The sequence below is a fragment of the Papilio polytes genome, unplaced genomic scaffold, assembly GCF_000836215.1.
Source record: "Papilio polytes unplaced genomic scaffold, Ppol_1.0 DF823621.1, whole genome shotgun sequence".
Classification (NCBI taxonomy): Eukaryota; Metazoa; Arthropoda; class Insecta; order Lepidoptera; family Papilionidae; genus Papilio; species Papilio polytes.
This window is the reverse complement of record NW_013525583.1, coordinates 645,267-659,900: the sequence shown is the minus strand read 5'-3', so window position 1 is coordinate 659,900 and position 14,634 is coordinate 645,267. Positions and strand designations below refer to the sequence as shown.

The 14,634-nt window shown below is 32.6% G+C and overlaps 1 protein-coding gene and 1 long non-coding RNA gene across 2 annotated transcripts in view; one reads left to right on the top strand and one right to left on the bottom strand.

Moving 5' to 3' along the window:
- LOC106104484 (carboxyl-terminal PDZ ligand of neuronal nitric oxide synthase protein) overlaps nucleotides 1-14,634 on the bottom strand; it is a 96,472-nt gene that overhangs the window by 43,320 nt on the left and 38,518 nt on the right. The gene's annotated exons all lie outside the window — the stretch shown is intronic.
- The window catches only part of LOC106104486, a 51,911-nt gene that overhangs the window by 24,198 nt on the left and 13,079 nt on the right, over nucleotides 1-14,634 (top strand). Inside the window, exon 2 of the long non-coding RNA XR_001225676.1 lies at nucleotides 6,413-6,496. This is a non-coding gene — a long non-coding RNA (uncharacterized LOC106104486). The remainder of the gene's footprint in view (nucleotides 1-6,412; nucleotides 6,497-14,634) is intronic.

Genomic DNA, 14,634 nt, shown 5'->3' with positions numbered 1-14,634 from the left:
AAATATCTTATTTTGTTCCTTTATCTGACAGTGACGTCATATTTAGCAATCTCAGCCTCTATCAGGCAGTGGTGGGACAGGCCCTAAGTAACCTTTAAAAATCTGTGATTAATTTTATATTCCAAAAATAAAAATGTAGTAAGTATTTTTAATATGTTATCTCATGAAAAATTCAGTCATAAATTAAATTAAAACTAGTATTAACATAAAATAACTGTGATTTTAGAACTGTTAATGAAGGAGTTAACAGCTGATTTCGGTTAGCACAAAAACTTCTAAATCTGGTTATTCGAAGCTTTCATTTGAGCGGAATTGAAATGTAATAGTTCGAAGCGGAGTGCAATCGTCGAAAATGAATCCAGGTGTTCCATTCAGCGCTGTAGCGCTGTTGTTAATAGTATTTAAATGCAGTATCAATTCGAAAGCGCTTTTTGAAATGTTTGAATTGAGTTGTAAATGAACGCTGTTTACAAGCGTAATGAACGGTGTGAAATAATTTATGTACTGTTTGTGATAAATGTTTTTATCTTTAGGAATGTATATGTATAGGTATTATTCTTACTTTCATCCAATCATGATAATATTTTAGCCAACTTTATTATATCTAGCTAAAATAATGCGCAAGTAAAAACATGTCATTGGTCATTTTTTATTCAGGCGACTGCAATATTTTTATTCTGTCAAATTAATGTTTTAGGAAAAAAGTTAAAGTATACGTTTTAAAACTAAAGGACAACATTTTTAGAAATATTTTCCTATAAATTTCGGATGTTTGTTACATTGCGGTTCAAAGGGAACTTTTTTAATTCCGCAGTCGAGTTTGCATAAACTGTTTACACCGGAGTCTGGAGTTTAACACTTCGTTTTCAATGGTACTTTTAAAATTTAGAATAACGAATGTACATATAAATTATTACTTTTAATCGACTTTAGTGTAGTGATGTGGACAGTTTATTTTTATTACAACAGATGGCACTAGTTTAGGTATCTAAATCAATAATTTAACGTTTCTTCACGCATTTAGGTTGCCACTGTTTTAAATAATTTTGCTTGGGCACATTTGCCTTAAATCTCAATTAGAATAAAATCCTAGAATATGAAATAATTCGTAGACCTAGTGAATACTTTTGTAAATATTATTATAAGTATTGAGATATCTCTTCAAGTCGTCATCGTTTACGACGGTTTATCCCAACGTTAAAAATTTATTGTAATCTTTAAGCTCAGCGACGAATAAGTTATGAATTGATGATATCAGTACATTTTGTGCAAAAAAATCCATGTAATCGTCTAATTCGATTTCGATCGAATCATTTTTTCGTATAAATTCAAGGGCTGTAAATAGACTTTTCAACACGTGTGGTCTATTTGTTATTGATTATTTATTATGCGAAAGTTTAGATGTAAATATCGGTGAAATTTAATGCAGTATTAATAAAGTCTAGAAGAACGCATACGCTGCTTTAGATATTTTTAAACTCCATAAGGCAGAAGTTGCGAGCAAAAGCTACTTGATAATACACAAAAGATATGAATGGATCGGTTCAATAACAAACACAAAAAAGAGATTCCTCTAGATAGTTCCAATTCATTGTTTTAAGTGAATCTGTGGGGAAGTTGTAGGTAACGGGAATAAAGACATCCTCTCTGTCTGGAGGTTTAAATTGAAGTCACAGAATTGTACGATTCATTTAAAGATGGTAAAGTTTGCCAATTCCTGAAAGATCTTATTGTCAGCATTTGCATTGTTTCAGGAAAGGTTTGGCATTTTGTGTTTATATGATTTGTTTTACGAGGAATTCATTAGATATATCTTTCGTTTCAAATATTATTACCAATAGATATGCCCCACATTTCAATACTGTTTCTTACATTACTTTATTTGCTAACAATAGTATAAAAATTTATTTCACTCTTAAAATAAGTAAATAAAGACGTAAATACTCGTAGTTTAGAATTTGTGTTGGAATGAACTGTGAATATTTTAGGTAGAGTGTATAAAGTTTAATGTTTGTGGTAACAATGATCTTAGTAGCTTGGTCTCATGTGTTTAGGATTGTTTGCGGGTTTGTTGCTGGGGTCCTATACATATGTGAGCTGACCGCTAAACACGCAACTCAACTCTTTACATAATCTAAATGGAATGTGGGTTTTCATACTTGTATTATTCTTAGACAACGAAACATGTAAGACGAAAATCACGTTTAAAGTTTGTGTCCATTTCTGCGCGTCGGTTGCTCAGGGGTTTGAGCACTTGACTTGTCCACAGGTCCTGAGATCGAATCCTGTCATGTATCGATGTGATATTCCATTTTTAGAATTTTATATGTACATAATTTACCCGACGTTCTTACGATGAAGGAAAACGTCGAGATGAAACCTGCTCATATCGGCGAAGAAATTTAAAGACATGTGTGAAGCCAACCGACCCACAATGGACCAGGGTTGTTGACTAAGGCGTAATCACCCTATCTGAGGGTAGGCTCTGAACCCCCAGTGGGGGTATAGTGAGCTGGTGATGATGATAATGTCCATTTCTATAGAAGCTTCTCTTATATAATAAAGAACTTGATCAAACCTTGGATGGTTAAAGTTCCTCGATCCGTTACTTCTGGCGAAAATGTATACAAATTGCCAAAGATAGCTTTTACCAATAAATATCAAGAGACAATGACATATTTTTTATACGTTTCGGCTATAGAAATCCACGTTGTATATACTAAAATCTAGATAGTGTAATCGTTTCAATTAGTTATATACGAGTTGGTCATTGAAGAAATATCAAGAACGAACAGGATTAAAAACTCTCTCTGATTTTCTAATGTTTGTTTTTCTCTTGGGAATTAAAAATCAACTTTTAAATAGCTGAAAATCTTTTAGGTTGTCAATTTTCCTTGTTCTAATAAAAGTATTAAAATTGGAATTTTCCCACTATTTAACGTATAATTAAATTTTTAAAGAACGGCTGAGCTGAAGGAATGGAGTCGCTAAGGCTTGTTGTAACACTAATTACACATCGCCAGTTAATCAAATTAGGGAACATAGACTTTATTCAGTACTAATTAGGATTCTATTTTGATTAAATATATATTAAGTTTATGCAAAAGCAAAATGCAATTTTACTTAATTAACTGACGTTGTTTATAACAACGTTATAAAAACGTTAAATAATCTTACTAATACGAGTACTATAAATGCGAAAGTTTAGATGAATGGATGGATGTTTGTTAGAGTTTATAGCCTAAACGGCTGAACGGATATCTATGGAATTTGGCATAGATGTAGATAGTATTCTGGAAGAGCACATATACTACTTATTTTTTTTTAATTCCAAGCGGGCGAAAGCTAGTCTTTTTATAATTATGTCCCTTAAGTTAGGAAAGGTTTCGAGCCCCTCTGTGGTGATATGGTGAGCTAAGGATGAAGAAATGAAGCTATTTTTTTTCATTAATCCAATGCTTACTGCTGCCTTGAGGGTTGATAAGAGCCAATTAGGGTAGATACTAATAATTAATTGTAATCTTTTTAAGTAACAACTATTTTAATTTTTAAGTTGGCAGTGTGAGCGAGGTGGACGCAGAGGAGGTCTTGTTTTGTCGGGTCTAGTCGTGTATCTAAAGATGTTATCTATAAACTCTGAGGACTGAACCGGTTCCATTCAAGGCCACTGGGAGTCACGACCGGCCCAGTCCACTGAACGCTACCGACAGTGAAATTGTAACTAAATTTGATAGAGCCGGCTATTACATCAATCACTAACATATTATATAACATAAAGTAATATTACATTAGCATTCTTTAGTAAGCATTAAAGTTTGTTTACATAATGAGGCAGTTCTTTATTGATGAATGACAATAAAATGAATTGTTTTCAAATTATTTGTGTTTGTTATTTGGTTGATTTAAAAAAATAATAAATTTAATAATATTAGATATAACCCAAGGGAATTGAGCTTAGAAATTTTCTTAAAACGCAAAGAGGCAATAAGAAATGTTCTTGAACTAAATCTAGAGTAGGTCACAATAGCCTGTAGTGAATTTAAAAAAATCTCGTTTAAGTGTTGTTTTATACTATGAAAGGATCTGTACTTATTGTGACGACCGTCTCGCAAAGCTTCCGTCTAAGGAAGGGGAACAAAACGGATTGGCCGAGAGAAAAATGAAAATGTTTTGTAAAAAGTCTGAGGACGAAAGGGCATTTAACATTTGAGTAACTAATTAACTTTTCTGATAGCTAAAATAGAGTAGCAAAAGCATTAAGCTTGACTATGAAACTAAATAAATAAAAAATCCTGGATGCGGAAGGCCCGGCTGTGGACTCATATAGCTGTGAACTAAACTATTAGTAACTATATCATTTTTGACTTGATTGGTACCGCGTTGTTATTTTATACAGATATTCTGGCAGTTGAAACGCTTAAGAAGCAATTTCTTTAACGGCATTGCAAGCTTATATGTAATAAACTTCTACAGACACGCAATATACTTTTCCGCATTGACTGACTCTTTTCTTACGGTTGATCACATACGTCGCGGTTTTTAAGTGCTATTTAACGCATGATCACTTCACTGAGCAACAGGCTTGAGCTCCGTATATACTCCATTTATTGACTGTTCGCTACAGAAATTTAAGAAGCAAGCTAATAAATGTACACATGAATGACATCAAATAAATTATTAATATCAACGATGTGATAATAATTCTTACTGAACAAATAATTATTACTGTCTGGTGTTGGTTAAGCAACGAAAAAAAAAGTTATGCCCCTAACGCAGTGAGGTAGACAGCGTTTATGTATTTTCATTTTGCGGTCCAAGCACACCGTGCATGCATACAAAGCAATCTAAATAAATTAATTAATATATTTACATGATACTTACTTTTGTTGTTGGAGGCAAAGGCCCACTTCGGATAGATTAATTAACTTTATTGGGTATTTTTAATAAGTGTAAAATTCTGAATTATATAGTCGTTTTTAAGATCACTTACTAAGAAAGAAAAACGACCAATCGGTCCATTCCCGTCTCCAAGAGAGTACTCGTAAGTATAAATTATTCATTGTGACTGAGTTGATCTTTGATAGGGTCGCAATGAATGGAAATAACGTGTAAAATGAACTCGAAATATAAGTCAGAATATTGTGTTTCTATTGTCGTTTCGTCTATATTCTATCTATATATATAGTTAAATTGGAGTGTCTGTAATATCAAAAGAAAAATTCCAGATTTCAGGATGATGTATTTAAGTTGCTGATGACGAAAATCGGATTTAAAAAAGTTTTGTCTGTCTGTCTGTCCGCAAGCCGCGTTTATTCCGGGTAATCTCCGAAACGGCTGGGCGGATTTCGACCACACTTTTACTGGAGGGTAGTTGACATGGATAGGCATATTATAGACTACTTTTTTGATTTCGCGCTGTCTAAATGGCGTAACGGGTGGTTCAAAATCGCACTAACGAAGTTTGCGGGGGACAGCTCGTATTAAATACACCTAAATTCTCATTATTTTAGAAAAAACAACCGGATTGATCTTAAAACACATGACTATTGTTTTGGTTTTTCTTTGTACAAATATTATACTTGCCTATACTCGTAAATGAAATATGTTTATGTTAAGATTTTGAACTAAGCTTCAATCACTACATGTAGAATATCTAAATTAAATTGTTTTGTTTGCAATCCTATATAAATAAATTACTGCATTTACTAATTTTATATGTGGCAAATGGTTGTCTTTTTTGTTTTTTTCTTTTTGTATTAGTCGATAAGATATTATTGGACTGAATTAAAGCCATATTTAATGTAATACAGCTAAACTAATTTGTGGTAATTTAAGTAGGATATTACGTCACTGTACAAACGAGTGTAAAACAAAATAATGCAAGTCCCAAGCACTCTAGGATTGTTATATTAACACTGTAACATAATTTTTTATTAATCTGTCACATTTATAAATGAACTTACTAAATATTCTAACAACAAAATAATCCAAGAGAATGATAAAGTCGTTTCTGAATGTTTTATTTAATAGGGTTTTTATAAAACTTGTAAAATCTCATTACAATGGACGATAAGAAAAAGTCTGCTAACGAGACGGGAGAATGGATGGGAATCTATTAATTAAGCTAACAAAAAAAGAATCGTTTATAATTGATTTCATTAGGCAGGGTAGAAGTTTTTCAGGACTTTGTAAATAAATTTAACGTCTTCTAAATTATTACTTTGAAATAAAATTCGTAAATTAAAAACTAATCAATGATATAATTATATTTTATTACTGTTCTAAAAAAGTATAGTTTTACATTCAGTATTCTAGATGCTTAATTTTACATTTTTTTGTCTAAATCCCTTAATACCAATAAAAAAAATCCGATACTCGTTCTTATAGCTAAAACCTTTAATTTTCATTCTAGTGAACGCTCAAAAGAACTGTAACGAATCAGGCGAAAGAACAAAAGAGGAACCTTTTAACGTAACATGAAAATGAAAATAAAACGGTAAGGCTACACCTATGCATGATGTACCCGGAATTTGAATTGGCACGTCGACAACAAGAGCACCTTACTTACCGACGTGCCATCTCTTTGGATACTATAAAGGAAACAGCAATTGTAACATAGTTGTATGATTTATTGTCGACAACCAAATTTCAGTAATGTAGACAGATACTGTCATCCCTTTCGTTCCTATTGACAAAACAGAGACAACAATACAACAAATAAATGCATCCAGTTGGTAATCCGTCAGGCATAAGAGAATTACACATGTTTTATGAAATCATAATACCGAGAAATTGATTGCTTCGCAAATATTATTCAATACACAAACAATGTTAAATTGAACATAATCCGCGTAAACATAATGTACTGCATGCATATAAGTACTTCCGAGTATTAAGTAGTTACCAATTCGTGTTATATGAGTTAAAGCAGTGCTCTGCAACGAATTATTCTATCGAATTTCAATACATACTTAAGACAATAGAAAATTTACATTGATGTAGTCATAGATTTACAACCCATAGATTCGTCCAGAGCAAGAAATGAGGCGAAAAAATTGTGTGCGATAATCTGTTGCAGGGTACACTAAATATTATCATACAAAACACTCTATCCATACGTGTGTTATCTATGAATATAGTATACAGGTAAACTGCTAAAAAACTGCGCACTCAAAGTACTTTAAAAGGCACTTTATTGTAGTTTTGGTACGGGTAATTGGTCTAATACGATTTTTATTTATATAAATAGGTTCTAATTAGCAGCTAATAGCCTAATGTTAATCCGACGCCCATGGACATGCAATGCCATTTAAGAATTCTGTATTTAATTCCATCATCATCCACTTGTACTTATCCCTTATGGAGGGTCGGCACAGTATGTGCTGCTCTTCCATACATCTCTATAAGCCGTTATATTTGAATCCACTCTTTCTTAAGCATCACACAATCCATCCAAACTTCCTTCGGTCTTCCTCTACCTTTGTAGCCATTCACATTCAATCTTAACACTTTCTAGTTTATGTTATCTGTATTAAATTCCAATGTTTTAAATTAGTATCAAAACATGCTATTATAATAAATGTTGATAAATTCTCCCAACTTTCCCCCTACCCTCCCTTTACCTTTCGACGTTACGTCTATAAATCTTAATTGTAATGCGAGAGTTATCGTTACGCTCACTTTCGCGGGAAATGTTGTTCATTATACTGCTTATGTTTTCTTTGTTATTACTCGTAGAAGTATCAATAAATAGGTTAATTACTTATAGAGTATACGCAGATTAATGTACCGGAATTTAATTAATCAATATGAATTCTTTTATGTTAACGACTAAAAGCGTCATCAAAAAAATCCTATAAATAAATTGATAGCGTCAAAAACCTTTAAATAAAAGTACGGTTTAAAATATATTGGCTAAATTTGGTAATTGGGAAAAATCTGCTATCTAATTTCCATATTTTACTAACACACGAAGTTATGTGTATTTGTTATGCGAAATACATTCTCTAATGAGTACCTAAAACGCTTTACAGAGTTAAGCTATTTCATTTTTGTAAGTTTTCAAATTTTGATTATTTTTGTAAAATTCAATCAACAAGACTAGTTTCATAGTTTGCTCATGTTTTAATTACAACATTTTTGCCACTATTTATTTAAAAAACAGCAAAGGAAAATATTTCTTTTAAAGTTCCTGTACTTTGCGAAAAATATTTACTTTCCTAACGCTAATTAGTTTCCTTAAAAATCTCGTCTGCCCATTCAAGAAAAAATGTAGTAAAACCATCTCGTTTGAGAAACAGGGAAATCTTCCGATCCCTTGAAATAATTATTATTTTAAATACTTAACATTTATGAAGCGAGAACTCTCAAAGAACTTGGCGCCTTTATGAAGGCAGAAAATTTCAAAAGATAGCTTCTTAATATTTCCTGGGAAATGGAATTTATTCGAAAAATATTATAAAAACCTATGAAAGGAAAGGAATTTGGACTATGTAAAAATTAGGTTGGAGAAGAATTTTCTTTTAGTATAGGGATATTTTTAACCTTTACTATTTTTAGTCAAACAAGCAAGATATTTCTAAACAGGAAGTAATTAACATGTTCAAAATATGAATTCTCGACTAGGTCATTGCTAGTAAATTTTGATACAAGTTTTAAGAGAGTTTAAATTTTATATCTTCGTTGAAACGTAAACCAAACAAAGTTTATTGTTATTGAATCATTAATATTCAAATGGATGGTTATTGAGGCAACGGCCGCTTCCGTTAAAATATTGGCCGGTGTTAAAACGTTCAAAATCTCATTGAATATGACAATTTATTTACCTACAGTAACTTATCGACTTCGGTGATGTCGCGAGGTGCTATGAATATAAATCGTCCCTTACGATTTATTCTTGTCTACAATAAACGGCAAGATTCCATATTTTAGGCGGCAGAATAACAAAGAGTAGATTTGGCGCTACGCTCTATATGGGCTTGTGATACAGATTTTATTAAAGGAATGAAGTTGAGTGATCTTCTACTGCATACAGCCTTTGTTTGGCAGTTTCAAATTCATGTTATTTTAAACCGTGGGTCTTTACTGTTAAAGAATAGGAATAAACATTTTATCACATATTTTATTATCCTAAAAAAAAAACAGGAATAACAATCTCACTATCATACTTACTTACTAATATTAAAAATGCCAATGTTTAGATGGATGGATGTTTGTTAGAGTTTGTAGCCTAAACGGCTGAACAGATTTCAATAAAATTTGGCATAGATTTAGAGGATAGTCTGGAATAACACATAGGCTGCTTACTTTTGTTTTGTTTTTTTTTTAATTTCCGGGGACGAAATAGCGGGCGAAAGCTAGTAGTTTGTAATTTTTGTAATAGTATAAGGTTAATCAGATCACGTCGTTTAATATGGCAACACTCGGATACTGATTTCTTTCAATTTTATATATTGTTTAATATCTAATCGATATTTTTTTTTAATCTTTGAAATATCGGGATTAAAAAAAAGATTTAAATTAAGATCATTATAATGTATCCATATCTTTCATTTTCAGGCAAAAGATTTAGCAATTTCTACGCGCATATTCATTGAAATACGAGTAAAGTGAGCCCGACCCGACGCCACTCAATTTGAATTAAGTACCTTGATGCTATTATCCGGCATTCAACGGAAATAAACTGGCAAAGTTTGAATAATAATAAGCGCTCAAGCCATTCAAGGAGTGTAGTTCAACAATCGAGTATAAGTGTTCATTGTTTCAATGAACGTAATAACCAATTTTAATAATAATATTTTAAATGTAATTGCTAAAACGGAAGAACCAACTACCGAACTTGAGACATTAATTTTTCTGAAAGCATCTTTCGTAAATCGGAACATACTCGTAGAATATTTCTGAATATAATGCAAAACAAGTTTGTTTGTTAAAGCCACGAGATATCGAAATGCTCCCTGTAATAACAAGATATATGTCGGAACATGTTCTGTTACTGAATAATGTCTGCTACGCGCACTGCCGCCTCACCGAGCATCATTCGGTTATCTGAATAGGAATGACGTCATAGAGCTTCAAGGCAAATGTCAAGGGTACAGATCTCGATCTATTTGTATATGAATTAATTTAGGCTCGTGTAACTTCGTCAAGCAACTTTAACAATTATATGGAGAAACAAAAGGTAACTAGATCTTGATCAATCTAACTCCTTACTTATCATTTACTAATATTCTAAATGCGAAAGTTTAGATGGACGGATGGATGGATGTTTATTAGAGTTTGTAGCCTAAACTGTTGAATGGATATCGTTGAAATTTGGTATAGATGTAGAGGATAGTCTGGAAGAACACATAGGCTTTTGTTTTTTTTAAATTCAACGCGGACGCAGTCGTGGGCGAAAGCTAGTTTTTACTACAAATGCGAATATTTATATGGATGAATGTTTGTTAGAGCTTGTAGCCTAAACTGATAAATGGATCTCGATGAAATTTTGCTTAGATGTAGAAGTCTGGAAGAACACATATCGGTTACTGGCTTCTTTTTTTAATTCTATGCAGACAGAGTCGTAGGTGGAAACTAGTATTATATAAATCAATTTAAACTCGGTAACTTTAAAGAACTTCATAAACAATTCTTTATTCTTTAATGGATCAAGATTTTAAATCGATGAAGATTACTTTTACGTAGTATATATCTTATAAGTTTCTTATAATAAGATTTGGGTACAGCTAAAAAAAGAATATGTAGCATATAAAATGTCAACTACATTCTCATTTTATTCATCCCTTTTGGTGTATTATAAAAGGGCTATAAGAAATAGGGAATAGTAAAACTATCTTGCCCTGTTACCTAATTTATAACGTATACTGTAATTAATAAATGTCATGAGCCACATAATTATTCACGAGTTTCCTCCGACGCGCCGGGACACACTGAAAGTAATTACGCATGCCATTTAATCATGCCTCTTACCTGAATACTCCAAGTTTGGGAGAAATATAGGTAATTGGTTTGCCTAATGTTGACCATAAATGATCAATACCATTCAGAGATTACGAACTCTTATTTTAAATGCATTTGGAGAGGGTTCGATGTAACATGTTTTTGTTTTCTAAATTGATTGTATTTTCCTTTTGGGCTGATCGAATTCATAGATCAATCGACCCAATAGGAAAAATCAATCATTCGATTAGAAGCCCGATCGGTCAAGCGGGAAACACCCGTTTTTAAAATATTACTGTGATTTAGATGATGTTGTATAAATAATCTGGTTGCGTATTTTTTTATGTTTACCATTAATAATCACAAGTTGTTAGTAAATTATAGAGAATTAAAAAAAAATAATGACATACGAAAAATCCTGCAGGCGACGTTAAGTTGTATACACGTCAAACTTGAAAATGTAGAACGAGACGTGAAAGGGCACGTCAAATATTCAGAGGTGGGCTCAGAAAATTCTTCCGTAACACTTTTCCGAGATGAGAAAATGGAAAAGCGGAAGGGAAAAGCTTTTCACGTGAGCTTGGATGGTCCTTTTCTTATCATTTGTATAGTAAAAAGATGCTGTGAACGCAGCAGAAGAATCTCTAAAAAAATATTGCTACTTTATTCCTAATTTATAGGCGCTGTTTTTTTCTTTACATAAATAAAAGTACCGTATGATTTTTTTCAGAAAATAGTATTGCTACAGTTTCTGTATCAAAATCTTTTTGTTTACAAACCAGGTGGATATTATGAAGTTTAATTCAATCAATTTTTGTCAACTTGCGGCCGAATACTGAAACGAACCTTTAAAACTTTGCTTCGTAAGCGCCGTTTTGATAGACATCAAAATCATAAAGAAATATGGAGTTTACGCGTGGCCTTATCTTTTTGAGACGGTTTTACCCAGGAAGAGAAAAGTTTAACTCCACGACTACTTGTATTTTGCGTGGACGTATCAGTGTTCGGCATTAGAATGGTTTTAAAATTTTACAACAATAACAATACAATTTGTGTGTCAAATCAAATTGGGTAACCTAAAACGACAAATATTAAAACTAACATTTGTATTCACTGTAATTGTTTGTCAATCTATGGACGGAAGCAAATACAAACATTGTTAGGGCTGTGTAATAAATTAACACAACAGTACATTCAAAATTTGCATAAATGATTTAAAAATTTGAGGACTAAATGTTGGGAATAGTTACCTAGGTATGGATTAACAAATCAAAGTGTTAAAGCTCAAATTAAGATAAGAAAACTTTGTACCAATAATAATTGTTAAAAATTGTTTGCTTTGACTAAATAAAATTTTACAATTTACCCGACGTTCTTACGATGTAGGGAAATATTGGGATGAACTCTGCATTATCCTATCTGCGAAGTACTACAAAGATATGTGTAAAGTCAACTAAAGCAGTGGGCCTGCGAAGCTGATTATAATTACGGCCGAATTTCTGAAATAACATTTAAATTTGTAGCAGGGATTAAAAAGATAACGCACCGCTTAAACTCCAAATGCCATTAAATCGTTTACGTTGTATTGTAATTGGTGTTCGCAAAGTTTTTAAAAATTCGTTTCAGAATCCGGCCCTTAGTCTTGTACATCGATCTGCTAATGAATTGAATTTCCCTCCTCTGTCTCTCTCTCTCTCCTCTGTCTTCTTCCTCTATGTATGTCCTTAAGGACTCTACCTAACTATATATCCTTCTACATTCAATACTACAAAAAGTTAAACTCCTTTTTTTAAATTATAAATCCAAATAAATCTACCTTTGATGTTATACTCCCGACAGATTTCAATATAAAAAAGAACAATGTAAAAGCACCACAAATATATTACAATAATTGAACAAAGCCAGCTTTTTAATAAAATGCATCAAAGGTATCGTGAATGTCGGAACAATTATACAAATATACGTGACATTCGCAGTGGCGACTGAAATCGCTGTACCAAGTCTAAGCGATGGCGATTAAAATGACACAAGAAGCAAATATCAAATCATGAACAGTGTAAGTTATATCATTCCACAAAAACCTCCAAGTATTAAATTTAATATCTTCTGGAAATAAGGATTTACATCTAAGACTTACTGTTTCGATGTACCAGCTTACCTGTAAGAAAGAAAACAGTATAATGAGTAAAACGTTTCCGCTCATAAGTTAGACCACAAATTTACAAAAAAGCTGCTCGTACGTTTTCAACACTATGAAAAATTTCCGATAAGCCGGTTCCATGAAATATAAAACAAAACGTTTCAGTCGATTGAATTCACTGAAACAGATTGACAATAACACAAATATAGAGCTATGACGTAAATGAAGTTCAACTAACGTGATATTTTAAATAACGTTATACCTACAAAAATTTTAGAGGGCGTCAGTACTGTAAAGAATATTAGGCATGAAATACGCAAGGTACTCCTGAGAATTAATCAACCAATTTTTTTTTAATACTTAAATCAGTGAGATTTTTTATAATGCAAAAGAATTAAAAATAAAAACAATCCAATCTCCGTTGTATAAAACTAAAGCTATATACTTGCTTATATCTTAAAAATGGAACAGTAATTGAACTCATTCAAGATATAAACCAAATATTACAGTGAAAAGTAAAGTGGACCGTTTGACAAAACGCTTGTACTCAACCCATAAGGGCTCCTTTCGTCGCGTAAACGGATTACGAGGGTACGAGCCCTTGTTAGAATCAAAGTGTTGACTGCGGATGTAATGGCCGTCATCACAGACCCGCGCTTTGCTCTTCCGTCACTACCAGCCTCTTCACAAATTTACTCGCGAAATTATTGTTGTTGTATAATTTTCTATATGCTTTAACCGCTGAGTGTTTGTAATATCCTAACCGTTGGTATACAAAAATAATAACTACGGCATGGCAATATGGCATACTTTGCTATGTTTCTATTCCACGATTATGGATAGGAAGCTGTCGCCTGGAAACTTCGTTAGCGTAAATTTTTAAAAAAGTCATCTATCACATTCCCGCATGCAGCTTCTACCAGCTACCTTCCAGTCAAAGGTGCGTCCAAATCAGTCCACCCGTTCCAGAGATAGCGGCTCAGTCACCATATTGACAGCGCGGAATTAAAAAAAACATGTGGCCAATAATTATATTATCTAATGTAGACAGAAAAATTTTAAATGCGATTTTCGTTATCAGCAAGGCAAATATATCATCTTCCCGAAATCTTTAATTATTCTTTTCACATTACAGACACTCTAATTTTATTATACATATGTAATTGAAATTCCTTGTGGAAAACATTAGGTAAAATTTTTGTGGACATTTTTTTGTAACAAATGAATCGTGTCATAGGGAGAGGGCGGCAAGCGGATAACATTTGAATTGGAGTGACAGGATGATGGAAGAAGGGCAGCGCTCGCTGACTATCGGATATTCTGGAGTGATAATATAGCGAGTTATGTCCATGAATTAAACGATATTTTTTTTGTTTTTTTATACGACATGAGTATAAAAATCGTTGCTCTGCTAATATTTTTTGCACGAAATGTCACATAACACTGGCCGAACACGGATATATCACTATTCCTATGACCACGAAGCTACTCATTGTTACGTTGACTGTATGACGTCATATGTCAGAGCCATTCAAGACGAGCAGTCATGCAAG